Here is a 15525-nt window from a genome sequence, read left to right as displayed (position 1 = left end):
AAATGGAGATTGGAAATAGACAGGGGTGACTGGGGAATATGGAGACGTTACTAGAAGCTAAAGAGAGTCAGGTTGCTGTCCCCACTCTGCTCCTCATCCCCCAGCATTTGTGTCAGGCTGTTTCCTTCAATGCGCCTTCACTCCCTGGGGATCATCAGAAGCTGCACTGAGAGTATAGGAAAGACTACAGAAGAGTGCACTGCTCTCAGTGCTGGTACCCAGCACCACAGTCATCTCCAACAGATACTAGCAGTAATTGCAGGAAGATTCTTATTCATTCTCTGAACCTGGCTGGGATGAGCAAATATGAGACAATAGCTTATATCATCCCCTCCTTTGGAAAACCTGCAGCAGTGGAAAAGTTATTATGAAAATGTTATGGAGTCAATGACATGGAATTCCCAGAACATCCTCTTTGGGATCATGCTTCTGAGAAGGTAAAAGGGAGCATATCACTATAAAAAGTATATATATATCACAACATACACTGAGATATCCCACAGGAATCCCATGGCTCTCTAGGCATGAGTAAGATGACCTGCTCCACTTCACTACTTCCTGCTCCCTGGCAATACGTTTCCTCAAGAACTCTCTGATGTAGGCATAGGAAGCACATAGCAGGAGATAATGCTTAAGCCATCATCAACTCCCACTTGAATTTCCAGTGAAAACATGGCAGATTTGCTAGCATCCGAAGCAAAAGCCACAAACATTTGAAATGTGGAATGCCTCCATCATATCAAAGGCTCGGCAAGGCTAACCAGACTAAGAAACGATGATACCTGTTAAAGACTGAATGTGCAATGTGTGACTACAATCTTTAAAAAGGTGCCAACTATAATAGTTTGGCCATGTTGCTAGTATGACCCCATATTGACTACCTAAAATGGTTCTCTATGGAAGAGTCCACAGCAAGAGAGGCTGTGGATGTTCAAAGAGGTATAACACAGTGGTGTAACACAGTATATAAAATCATCTAGGAAACCCTCCAACAGGCTCATATGGCAGATCAATGGCTGGAATTTGCTCATTTCTTCAGCCTTACCCAACCCTGATGTGGGAAAAAGGAGATGGCGATGATGATTGATACACAATCTTGCTGAGTCAGCAAGTAAATCAATACCCTACCAAAAACTGTTAAAAATGAATATTTTAATTTTTTTAATATGGGATTCAAAAGACACGGATAGTGGAAGCACCCCCGAGGAGGTGCCAGCTTATTCAGGTCTGCTCCCCTCCTGTAACTCACAACACTGCAATCACATGCTATACATTTATGTACATTTTATATATGGGCAGTGTAAGGGGAGGGACAATTGTGTGAGTGTCATACCCAATGCATAAATACTGGATAGTTTTACTACATAATACTATAGTATATATAATACATTATACACAGTCTCATACATATGGCCATTATGAAACAAGATTTTGATTTGATTGGCTAGTTACTTTATGACTAGGTACCTGACATACCTGCTGAGGCTGCATATTGTAGACTGGAACTTGCATATATCTCAATTGATATCCAACAGCTACAAGGGATTCTAGTTAAGAGGTCAGATGCTTATTAAAAGAAGAAATAATAATCCTCTGGAATTCTACAAGAGTAGCTCTCTACTGCTTCTCAGCCTTCCCAGCTATACAACACTCATCTTCATGACAAAGGAAAACCATGTTTACCAGATGCCTATGATCCCCCAAAAGAACCCCCAGCAGCTTTTCCACCCACTCAGCAACACTATCACCTGATAGCAGAATAAGCTGTCCCAATCCAGGCACCTAAAAGCCTCCCAATACTTATTCCCATGACCTATATCCCACAGACTTGTGGAATATGGTGCGTCACAGGATGATTTTTTTTAATACATATATATTTTTTTTGCATTCTGGGAGTTGCAAACCCAGAAAAAGTAGTTAACCATTGTTCTACAGAACTGCTCCAACACACTACACTACAATCACAATACAAAAACAGTTACAATGGTATTATTACTGAAATGTTTTAAGCCATTATTATGGAATATTGTGGGCCTACTGAACTATGATTAATCTTTCTCTCCATTCACTGTGTCAAGGATCCTTCCCCACTCTGAACTTTAGGGTACAGATGTGGGGACCTCCATGGACACGTCTAAGCTTAATTACAAGCTTAGATCTTGTATCGCTGCCACCATCCCCCAAGCACTACATTTTTCCCTGGGTAGTTTTGAGGGATTACACCAATTCCCTGGTGAACACAGATCCAAAACCCTTGGATCTTAAAACAAGGAGAAATTAACCATCCCCCCTCCTGTCCCCCACCAATCCCTGGTGAGTCCAGATCCAATCAATTAAAGAAAAGAAAGGTAAAAGAAAACCCTCTGGGAGAGATTAGCATACCAGCTACTCTCACAGACAACAGATTCAAAACACAGAGGATGTTCCCCTGGGCACAAATTTAGTTACAAAAAAACCCCACCCAAATACCCAATTTGATTCTTCCTCTAATTGCACAGGACAGGTTGCAAAGAAATAAACATAAACCTATTTATTCCTTTCTAAAACTTACTACTCTGATAAGAGGCTGATTCCTTGATCTTTTTCACTCCGGCTGAAACTGAAACTCTAAACAAAGGAAAAACTTCCCTCCTTCCTTTTGAAACATCTTGTTCCCCCATTGGTTCCTCTGGTCAGGTGTTAGCTAGGCTAGGTGAACTTTTTAACCCTTTACAGGTAAAAGAGGCATTAACTCTTAACCATCTGTTTATGACACACCCTCCCTCCTCCTGGAATCACTTTCATGCTCTGACTCTTTTTCCATATTAGGCTCAAACTACTTCTCCTCACCATTAAGGCTCTACACAGCTTCACTCCTACCAACCTTTCAGCAATCATTTTCTCTGCCAATCCTCTCTCCTTAGTGCAGTATCCTCACACCTTCATCTTCATGTATCGTTTCACACTGGTTCTTTCTTCCTATAAATTCACTTCTTTTGGCTAAACACTAATGTTCCAATGTAGCCTGTTCCTTAGTTATCTGTATTCTAACTAAACTAAACCCTAAGGGATAAATCTGTGCTCACTTACACAAGTGCAGCTCACACTGAAGAAAATGGGAACTGCAGGTTTTCAGTGATTCAGGAGCCTAATTTTTGGAACTCGGGTTTGTAAACTTTGGCCCTTGTCTACTCTGGGTTTCCAAAGTGCCAAACAATGCCTGCTTATTGCACTATGTAAACAACAACTACTGCTGGCAAGCAGGGACCTTTCCAATGAGGGAAATAATAACAAACAAAACAAGATATTAACAATAAGAAATGTGCAATTTTTACTTTTACCATTTTGATTTATACATCAAATTTACTAGCAAATCTCAAAATGAACATATTTAAAATGATCACTCCCATATTGGCCCCAACACAGCAAGGTACTAAAGCATTTGCCTAAGTTCCAGCACACAAGTAATCCCCTTGAAGCCAAAAGCCTTCCTATGCTCACGCCAGTGATCATAAAAAGCAAGAATAGACAGACTCTCGCTCATTAGACGAAGGAGAAGGGAAAGAAATCAGAGATGGGCATGTCTTTAAGTGATGCTGCTGAGGCAAACTGAACTCTAGTGCAATGAGTTTTGTCACTACCTACATCTTTAGAAGCTAATATATTAATATGTATTTTATGTATTCCTGTAAAGACCCACATTGTGTTAGGCACCCTTCACATGCACAAGAAGACATAATTCCTGTCTCACACAGTTGATCATCTGAAATAGTACAAACATGGTACATTTAAAGCAAAATGAAAAATGTATATGAGGGCTTCACATTTGTTTGATTCTTTATCTTTCCCAGACATTTTGAAGATTGTATTATTAAAAAAATACACATGAAGCAGTGCAATACAACCAGTCTCCCTGTCATAAACAGACAGTTAAGTGTTAATGCCTCTTTTACCTGTAAAGGGTTAAGAAGTTCACCTAGCCTAGCTGACACCTGAACAGAGGAACCAATGGGGGAACATGATGTTTCAAAAGGAAGGAGGGAGGTTTTCCTTTGTTTAGTCAAAGCAGCAAAGAGTCCTGTGGCACCTTATAGACTAACAGATGTTTTGGAGCATGAGCTTTCATGGGTGAATATCCACTTCATCGGATGCGTGTAGTGGAAATCTCCAGGGGCAGGTATATATATGCAGGCAAGAAGCAGGCTAGAGATAACGAGGTTAGTTCAATCAGGGAGGATGAGGCCATCTTCTAGCAGCTGAGGTGTGAAAACCAAGGGAGGAGAAACTGGTTTTGTAGTTGGCAAGCCATTCACAGTCTTTGTTTAATCCTGAGCTGATGGTGTCAGATTTGCAGATGAACTGGATCGCAGCACTTTCTCTTTGAAGTCTGGTCCTGAAGTTTTTTTCCTGCAGGATGGCCACCTTAAGATCTGCTATGGTGCGGCCAGGGAGGTTGAAGTGTTCTCCTACAGGTTTTTGTATATTGCCATTCCTAATATCTGATTTCTGTCCATTTATCCTTTTCCGTAGAGACTGTCCAGTTTGGCCGATGTACGTAGCAGAGGGGCATTGCTGGCATATGATGGCGTATATTACATTGGTGGACGTGCAGGTGAATTAACTGGTGATGGTGTGGCTGATCTGGTTAGGTCCTGTGATGGTGTCGCTGGTGTAGATATGTGGGCAGAGTTGGCATTGAGCTTTGTTGCATGGATTTGTTCCTGAGTTAGAGTTACTATGGTGCAGTGTGCAGTTACTGGTGAGAATACTGGTGACCCCACACTTTCACAGGCCTTGGGTGGCAGGCCAGTCCTTGCCCACAGACAACCTGGCAACCTGAAGCATATTCTCACCAGTAACTGCACACTGCATCATCACATTACAGTAACCAAAGATTCCAAGCTGTTCCCCCTTTCCCCCCCACACAGATAGCTAAGGTAGACCGGGGGAAAATCTCAGGCAAAGAAAAAAAAACATACAAAAGGACTCCACTAAAATAAGACAGGAGATCTACATTACTCACTTCACCTCTCTACAAAGGAAAAAGGACTGTAAGCTGTCTAAACTCCTACCTGCCACATGAGGCCACAGCCATGGTACCTCTAACCCACCCACAATATCGTCAATCTATCCAACCACACACTCAGCCCAGAAGAAAAGTCTGTCCTATCTCGGGGACTTTCTTTCTGCCCTGCCACCCCCACTAACATGATACAGTTCTGCGGCGATCTGGAAGCCCACTTTCGCCATCTCCGACTCAAAGAATACTTTCAGGATAACATTGAACAGCCCACTGATACACAGTTACCCTCCCACCAACAGCACAAGAAGAAAAATTCCACATGGACTCCTCCTGACGGTCGAAATGACAGTCTGGACCTATACATAGAACGTTTCCGCTGACGTGCAAAGGCAGAAATTGTGGAAAAACAACATAGCTTGCCTCATAACGTAAGTCATGCAGAACGCAATGCCATCCACAGCCTCAGAAACCAACCTGACATTATCTTCAAAGAGGCTGATAAAGGAGGTGCTGTTGTCATCATGAACAGGTCCGACTACCAAAAGGAGGCCGCCAGACAACTCTCCAATACCAAATTCTACAGGCCACTTCCCTCACATCCCACTGAGGAATACACTAAGAAACTGCATCATCTACTCAGGACACTCCCCACACTAACACCGGAAGAAATCTACATACCCTTAGAGCCCCGACCAGGGTTATTCTATCTACTACCCAAGATCCACAAACCTGGAAATCCTGGATGCCCCATCATCTTGGGCACTGGCACTCTCACTGAAGGACTGTCTGGATATGTGGACTCTCTACTCAGACCCTATGCCACCAGCAATCCCAGCTATCTCCGTGACACCACTGATTTCCTGAGGAACCTACAATGCATTGGTGACCTTCCAGAAAACACCATCCTAGCCACCATGGATGTAGAGGCTCTCTACACAAACATCCCACACACAGGTGGAATACAAGCTATCAGGAACAGTATTCCTGATGATGCCACAGCACAACTGGTTGCTGAGCTCTGTGCCTTTATTCTCACACACAACTATTTCAAATTTGATGAGAACATATACCTCCAGATTAGTGGCACCGCTATGGGCACCCGCATGGCCCCACAATATGCCAACATTTTTATGGCTGACCTGGAACAATGCTTCCTCAGCTCTTATCCACTCACACCCCTTCTCTACCTACGCTACATTGATGACATCTTCATCATCCGGACCCATGGGAAGGAGACTCTGGAAAAATTCCAGCACGATTTCAACAGCTTCCACCCCACCATCAACCTCAGCCTGGACCAATCTACACGGGAGGTCCACTTCCTAGACAACGCGGTTCAAATAAGCGATGGTCACATTAACACCACCCTATACTGAAAACCTACTGACCGCTATGCCTACCTTCATGCCTCCAGCTTCCATCCCGGGCACACCACATGATCCATTGTCTACAGTCAAGCACTGAGGTACAACTGCATCTGCTCTAACCTCTTAGACAGAGATCAACACCTACAAAATCTCCACCAAGCATTCTCAAAACTACAATACCCGCACGAGGAAATAAGGAAACAGATCAACAGAGACAGACGTGTACCCAGAAGCCTCCTACTGCAAGACAAACTCAAGAAAGAAAGAAATCAATAGGACTCCACTGGCCATCACATACAGTCCCCAGCTAAAACCCCTCCAACGCATCATCAGGGATCTACAACTCATCCTGGACAATGATCCCACACTTTCACAGGCCTTGGGTGGCAGGCCAGTCCTCACCCACAGACAACCTGCCAACCTGAAGCATATTCTCATCAATAACTGCACACCGCACCATAGTAACTCTAACTCAGGAACAAATCCATGCAACAAACCTCGATGCCAACTCTGCTCACATATCTACACCAGTGACACCATCGCAGAACCTAACCAGATCACACACCATCACCGGTTCATTCACCTGCACGTCCACCAATGTAATATAAGCTATCGTATACCAGCAATGCCCCTCTGCTATGTACATCGGCCAAACTGGACAGTCTCTACGGAAAAGGATAAATGGACACAAATCAGATATTAGGAATGGCAATATACAAAAACCTGTAGGAGAACACTTCAACCTCCCTGGCCACACCATAGCAGATCTTAAGGTGGCCATCATGCAGGAAAAGAACTTCAGGACCAGACTTCAAAGAGAAAGTGCTGCGATCCAGTTCATCTGCAAATCTGACACCATCAGCTCAGGATTAAACAAAGACTGTGAATGGCTTGCCAACTACAAAACCAGTTTCTCCTCCCTTGGTTTTCACACCTCAGCTGCTAGAAGATGGCCTCATCCTCCCTGACTGAACTAACCTCGTTATCTTTAGCCTGCTTCTTCCTTGCATATATATACCTGCCCCTGGAGATTTCCACTACACGCATCCGATGAAGTGGGTATTCACCCATGAAAGCTCATGCTCCAAAACGTCTATTAGTCTATAAGGTGCAACAGGACTCTTTGCTGCTTTTACAGATCCAGACTAACATGGCTACCCCTCTGATACTTGTTTAGTCAGTTTCAGTTTCAGCTGGAGTGAAAAAGATCAAGGAACCAGCCTCTTATTAGAGTAGTAAGTTTTAGAAAGGAATAAATAGGTTTATGTTTATTTCTTTGTAACCTGTCTTGTGCAATTAGAGGAAGAATCAAATTGGGTATTTGGGTATTTTTTGTGTAACTATGTTTTTGCCCAGGGGAACATCCCCCGTGTTTTGAATCTGTTGTCTCTGAGAGTAGCTGGTATGCTAATCTCTCCCAGAGGGTTTCCTGTTACCTTTCTTTTCTTTAATTAAAAGCCTTTTTCTTAATACCTGATTGATTTTTTCCTTGTTTTTAGATACAAGGGGGTTGGATCTGGATCCACCAGGAGTCAGTGGGAGAAAGGAGTGGGGATGGTTAATTTCTCCTTGTTTTAAGATCCAAGGGGTTTGGATCTGTGTTCACCAGGAAATTGGTGAAGTCTCTCAAGGCTATCCAGGGAGGGAAAGGTTTTGGGGGGAAAGAGGGTGTTCCAGACACTGAGAAATCTGGATAGTGGCAGAAAGACCAGATCTAAGCTGGTAGTTAAGCTTAGAGCTTCTCATACAGGTCTCTGACATCTGTACCCTAAAGTTCAGAGTGGGGAAGGAACCTTGACACTCCCAAAGGGAATTAAATCTGGAAGACCAACTTACTTTACTATTTTTGAATACTGAGACACAAACTACTTTGATCCAAAATGTTCCAATCCCTTTCCATATAAGTAGGGCTTTTTTAAATCATACAGCTTCAGTTAAAAAATATTCCTGTCTCAGCCATACACATGGCTATGCACTGTGCTCTGGGCTGGATAAGAGACCTTCAGATCCAACTCTAGCAGCTGCTTTCACTGTTCCACTATCACGAACTTGGAGTGCAGTGGTGTATTATCCCCTAGGCCAACAAGGCCTAGGCCTAGGGCAGCAAATTTGCAGGGGCGGCAAATTTAAAATAGCAGCCCAGCATTTTTGTAATCGCACGCCACGATTCTACCAATCATGATAGCGCGTATTGAAAAGGCCAATGATGGCGCGACGGAGACATCATTTAGTAAACAACATACTCAGGACTGGAGTTGTGACAATCCTAAGCATTAATTAACAATATGACCGGAAGGAAGAAATTAAGTGGTGCTCAGTTAAAAAAAATGCTATACAGAAGAAAGAAAGGGAAAATGAAATGATAGCAAAAATGCACAAAATTGATTCCTTTATTGTATCAGTTAGCGCCGACAGTGAGAAAGAAAAAAAAGTTGAAAGAAGTAGTGAAGTAAAAAGTGACAATATTGGTGTTGATATTGAAAATATTGATGTGTATGAAGTACATATTAAAACTAATGAAGAAATTCCAGCTGCAGTTACTGTTGAAGAAAATGTTTCAAATACTAGCATATCAGAGACTACCGGGAATCATGTTGCTCTGGATATCTTTGACAATACTGCAGATATTTGCAAATCACATCAATCAGAAATTCAATCTGACATTGGAATAGCTACCATAAGTGATGACCCAGCCCAATGGATATTGAATGATGCTACAATTGAGTATTTATCAACACATGGTATTAAACAAAATATCAATAGTGATTTTACTAACTCAAAAAGGCAATATACTGATAAACTCTGTGTTCTAACAAAAAATGTGTTTGAATGACATCTTTTAAACGATGAAGTAAAGCCATGGCAATATCTTGTATATTCGAAGAGCAAAGGAGCCGTGTTTTGTGCCCCATGTCGATTATTCAGAGGGATCTCTAGTCTGGAGATAAGTGGATACCATGACTGGAAAAATATATCAGCTCGACTACGTGAACATGAAAATTCGACTGAACATAAAACGTGTGTACTGACAATGGTGAGGAGAGGCAAGATATCCAGAAGAATTGATACGAATATAAAATTTCAAATGGAAGAAGACATTATGTATTGGAGAAATGCGTTGAAGAGGATTGTAGCAGTGGTAAAGAAACTTTCAAGCAGAGGACTTGCATTTAGAGGTAAGGTGGAAAAATTTGGATCACCTTATAATGGCAATTACATGATGGTCCTTGAGCTTGTCGCAGAATCCGACCCATTTTTAGCAAGTCACATTGCACGTTATGGAAATGAAGGTCGAGGTAACATATCTTATCTTTCATCCTATACATGTAATGAATTTATAACATTGATGGCTTCAAATGTGATCTCAAATATTATTAAAGAAGTAAAAGAAGCCAAATATTTCTCAATAAGTGTTGACTCAACTCCCAACATATCTCATGTTGATCAACTAGCTTTTATACTGAGATATGTAAATGATGATGGTATACCAGTAGAGAGGTTTTTTTGTTTTTTACCAAATACTGGCCACAAATCAGAGCAGTTAGCTGATGCTGTACTTTCAACTTTGAATTGTTATGGATTAGATATCACAAACTGCCGTGGCCAGTCGTATGACAATGCCACTAACATGTTCGGTGTATATAGTGGGTTGCAAGCAAGAATTAAGAATATAAATCTTTATGCTGTGTATGTGCCTTGCTCTGCGCATTCTTTAAATCTGATTGGAGTATGTGCAGCAGAAAGTTGTCATGAATCATGTTCATTTTTCTCAACTGTCCAACATCTTTATTCATTTTTTTCTGCCTCTACTCATCGGTGGGAGATTTTACTATCTAATTTGAAGCCAGGCAGTAAAGTAATAAAAAGACTTTCTGAGACTCACTGGTCATCTGGAGTGGAAGCTTGTCATAATTTGAGTGAAAACTGGAATGCTATAATTAAAGCCTTAAATACAATAAAGGAAGATGCTACTGAGAAACCTGTTACACGTAATGAAGCTGCAGGCCTGCAGCGAAAACTCGATCGACTTGAGGCAGCTTTTATGGCTGTATTTTGGAGCTCACTCTTGGAAAGATTTCATATAACTAGCCGAAAACTGCAAAATGTTTATACTGATATACAGACAGTTGTAGAAATCTACAACTCACTAATAGGATACATTAACTCTATATGGAACTTGTTTGATATGTACAAAGAGAAAGCCAAAGAAAAATCTGAAATTGAAGACTACAAATTTGACACAAAGCGAAAAAGAAAGCGTAAACTGCAAGCTGAGGAGACACGCGAAGTTGAAGTGGAAATGTGTGGTAGAGATAAATTTAAAGTAGATACCTTTTTAACAATACTAGACCTTGTATGTTCTGAATTGAAACACAGAAGTGATGCATATCAAGAAGTTTATGGCAGATTTCAGTTTCTCTCTAACATTACCAATACTTCAACAGCAGATATAACAGTTCATGCTAAAAAATTACAGCTATGCTACCAAGGAGATTTAGAAGAATCATTCGTGAATGAGTGCCTACATTTTCGATCATATTTGGAAGATGCTGAAATTCCTGAAAATGAAAACAAGTCAATTCTAAGATATTGCAGCCTTCTTCGAAATCAAAACATTTATTCAGTATATCCAAATCTTGATATTGCCTTCAGAATGTTGGTTTGCACACCTGCTACAAACTGTTCAGTGGAACGATCATTTTTGGCATTTAAAAAGGGTGAAAAATTATTTGAGGGCTAATCTCAGTGAAGAAAAATTAAACTCCCTTTCTCTCCTGACAATTGAAAAGGATCTAACAACTTCTCTGGATTATACAGAATTAATTAATAAGTTTGCCACTCAAAGGTGTAGGCGTAAACAAATGTAATTACTTACTACTCAAATACTTTTATTTCTTTCATTGTATCTCCATAAAATAAAAAATAAATATTTGTTATAAAACCGGACTCCTGCTTGAACGCGGCATTTTGGATCCATGCTATAACCGAAATCGCGCTATGTAGACTAAAACTAAAAAAACTAAAACAAGTTCATATGGAGCCAGCCGCCGGGGGTGGCAATTATTTCAGGGCCTAGGGGCGGCAAAATCATTAATCCGCCACTGCTCGAGTGTAGGTTTTAGTCCATTAAGTATTGTGTTTCTTTGTAACCTATAGTTTCTATTATTATTATTCTGTATTTTGTCACTGGTCTCATTATACACTTATCTACTTAAAAACCATAAGCCCTTTGCCATTCCATAAGCCAAATATATTCAAATAGCCTTCTCGTTGCCATACTTTGTTTTACTAGTAGCCTCTGACTCTTTTTCAGGGTCATATACAAAACTAAAACTATATGTACTTTTAACAACCTATATATTGCCTCTCTCCTTTATTAATATTTTATATTAGAAGGAAAATACTACATAGATTATTGTACTGACAGTTGTCAGAGGGGAAAAAAGCAACAACACAGGACAAAATTTCATAGAGACTCTTATAAAACACATGCCATATATATTCACTTAATTAAGAGAGCAACCCAGGATAAATAATCATAGCTGAACAAAAATTGTGAAGGCCTCAGTTTAGGAAACTCATAAAATTACTTGAACCACTTTATTTCATACTTCAATATCTACTATTTCTCACAGGTCTCACAGACAGTGGCTTAACACAAAAACTAAATGTCCAATGTCACGTCATGATAATAACATTTGCTTTTTTTATAATAGGACAGAATTTAATAAGAATTTTGTAACTGAATTTTCATAAAATATTGTGAAAATAAAACTATAGCTTGTTCATATTATCTGTATTCGGGTCTCTACACACAATATTTCTGTATGAAAGTTCTCAGGAGCTTGGTGCCAGCACACTAGAAGTAATCACTTTATAATTTGGCATCAAAGTAGTCTCAATATCAGGCCAAAGTACAGCACAGTTAACCTCAATCAACACTTCAGTCTGTTGTTCAAGGGTTATATCAGGTCACTGAGTCCACATCTTCATATGTTCACCTAAAAATGTTTAGCTTGGTCATAGAAAGACAAGGTGTGTGAGGTAATATTTTTTATTGGACCGACTTCTGTTGGTGAAAGAGACAAGTTTTTGAGGTACACAGAGTTCTTCAGATCTGGGAAAGGTACTTCCAATGTCACAGCTAAATATAAGATGAAACAGACTTTCTAGTATAAGTAGTTAACATATATTCTAAGGGACTATTCAAGGTGAAGTGCATCATTAACCCAACTACAGTCATAGGACAAAAAAGGGCAGTTAATGGGCTATGGGTTGTTGTAATAAGCCATAAATCTAGTGTCTTTGTTAAGATCATGATTTTTAGTGCCTAGCAAAGTTATAAATTTAAATTCCAAGGCTCTTCTTTTTAAGGTATTGTGTAGGTTTCTTCTGAGGAAGAGGACTGAGAGCTCTGATATGGAGCGATCATTTTGTGTAATGTTTTTGCTCATGGGTGATATGGTGCTTTTGTTTTTTATCATTTTTCTCTGTGAATTCATTTGAGAGTATAGTGATTGTCTGGTTTCACCCACATAGTTGTTATTCGGGCATTTAGTGCACTAGATGAGGTACAACACATTCTTATAGGCATGGATCTTGGTTATTGGATCTTGAAAGGTGTTGTGGTGTATATTTGATCATTATAGTAGTGGACAGACATCTTCAAGTTTTGTACCATTGTGTCGCTTTAAGTTGGTCTGATCTGTGAGGAGCTTCCTTCAGATGCTGAGCTTGGTGAGACTAGGGACGAGGGCTGTTTGAAGGCCAGAAGCGTCAAATCACAGCTTGATCATATTCAGAAAATTTATTTCTTTTGCACAAAGGACTAACTTTTGCAGGGTACAACCATGTAGTTTGTATAGCCTGTTCCTGAAACTCAGAATTTAATTCATATTCTTTTATCCTAGTTGTGTGACAATTAGAAGATGTATAGTATATATTTCTGCAGGAAAAAAAAAGCAGTCTCTCTCTCTGTCCTCCTCCCACACATGTGCATGCACACACACAAAGACAAAAATAATATTAACAGACATATTTTCTCCACATTTCCATCAGGTTTCTAATTTTTTTTTCATTTCAACAGTTCCTCACACAATTCTTTCTGATTTTGTAAATTAATTTGCTATGTAGAACAGAATCTGAAGCTTTTCTACATACTATTTCACCCTTATCTATCATTTTAGCAATGTATTCCAAGCAAATTTGTCAGACAAAAGATCAAATACCATTCATCTTATTCACTTGAGAAGTTTTATTGACTTCAATTGGCCTAACTGTATGAATAAAATGAGCAGGATTTAGCTCACTATTTTTGTTTTTAAATTACTGTGGTTTTCAAAATAAGCATTACTAAGGCAAGCTAGCCTTTCAATTTTCTATTATCTATCCCACAATAAAGTCTTGTTTATCAATCTGTAGACTGAAAGTTTAATATCACCTCTAAAGGGCCCAACAAAAATGAATAGAAGTCTTCCTCAAAAGAGATCATTACCCATCTATGATGATGGGACTGTGTAAGTACCTAGTGTCTGACCACTTCCCAAGTGTTGAGTAGTAACAAAATCTTTCTCACTCTCCCACCCCCATGTTTTCAATACATATAAGAGTAAATGTGAATGAATAATAGAATTTTTGTAAGGGAGAAGAGAGATTGTCATGTATTTATTTGAGCCACCAATTCTTAATCCAAGAGCTGATACCTTGTAGTCATTCTGACAGCTCTACGATGTTATTGGTTTGTCTGTGCAAAATGAGACATGCAGCTGGGTACCATCCATGTAGTGTGACCATTGGTGTGTGCAACATCTCACCACCTCTCATGTGGTGAATGGATCCTTCTGGAATACATCAGGTAAAAGGCCCTTCCTTAGGTACTTTCTATTTTCTATGTCTTTTTTGAGATGCGGTCTCCAGAACTGAACACAGATGAGGACATACTTATCGCATCAATATATTTTCAGTATTGCCTCCTACCTATTTTTATAAATCCTAGGTCTGCTTACTTCTATGACCACTACTGTATGTCATCCCTATTCCCTGCACACACACACACACACACACACACACTTCACTAGTCACATTTAAGTGTTTTATAATAAAAACATTATGCTGTAAATGTATAGTTTTACATCTGTTTGATCCTTTTATATTTTATTCACTATATTGAATTCAGTAATCACATGAATATTGGCAATCAAAAAAGCAGGGCCTTAACTAGACAGGCTTTGGAAGGTCTTAGGCTGTGTTGGTGAATTTCACACTGACCTCATCTTTAAACAATCAAACGTTATTTCAGATAAAGAGAGTGAGTTAGCATCATGCAACAATTTCTCTCTTGGCAGTTTAAGTGACTAGACCTTCCTTGTTAAAACTTTAGCCTCACTACTTACAACTATATAGTTTACTGCTTTATTATCAGAGATCTGTAAGCTTCCCCATATAAAAAGGCCACAGTTAGTTTTACACTTTACTTGTTTCAGTAAGTTATATTTTTGATTTACTTTGCACAATGGTTAAAGTAACCATTACTTTTAAGAGGCATACAATATTTACAAAATGTACTTTTAAGAATAACTAACTCAGTCCCTGGCTGTTAAGTACATTGAAACATTATTAAATTTATGAAGAGTCTCTCTACCAGAGATAATATTTCTGACAAGTCACTCAAGTTACTTTATTTGCATCATCAGTAGCTGTACATTAGCTAGTTATAACCTTTAAGACCATGTTATTAGAAGAACAAAAATATTACAAAGTTGCTGTGTTAAAGATATTTTTGCCTTTATTATTGGATGCAAAATTAACTTTCTGTAACACTTTATTTGACACGACTAAAATAAATGTGTACAAAATACTAGGTCACTCTATTTTAGCTCTGAAACTTAACACTCATTGACATTACAGTATCATATTAGAATGAGTTCATTCCACTTCATTTACAACATTTATGAGAGTTTTCAATTATTAAGTAACCCCTATCCTTTTACTACTGTGACAGCATTGTTCTTATCTGGATGGTTTTCCTTTTAATGAACAGGAGATAAGTGTAGGCAATGTTAGGAGTCCTAGTGTAGACAGGGTTCAGGAGTATTTACCACTTTGTTGTTTAACCCTGCCCAGAGCATGTCGTGATGACTCCAAATTAAAAAAGGT

At 39.4% G+C, this 15525-nt stretch overlaps 1 protein-coding gene across 4 annotated transcripts in view; it reads right to left on the bottom strand.

The window, feature by feature from the left end:
- The window catches only part of RIMS2 (regulating synaptic membrane exocytosis 2), an 885358-nt gene that overhangs the window by 675281 nt on the left and 194552 nt on the right, over positions 1–15525 (bottom strand). The window lies entirely within an intron of this gene.

Source organism: Gopherus flavomarginatus, chromosome 2, assembly GCF_025201925.1.
Source record: "Gopherus flavomarginatus isolate rGopFla2 chromosome 2, rGopFla2.mat.asm, whole genome shotgun sequence".
Lineage (NCBI taxonomy): Eukaryota > Metazoa > Chordata > Testudines > Testudinidae > Gopherus > Gopherus flavomarginatus.
This window is presented reverse-complemented; position numbering and strand designations above follow the sequence as displayed.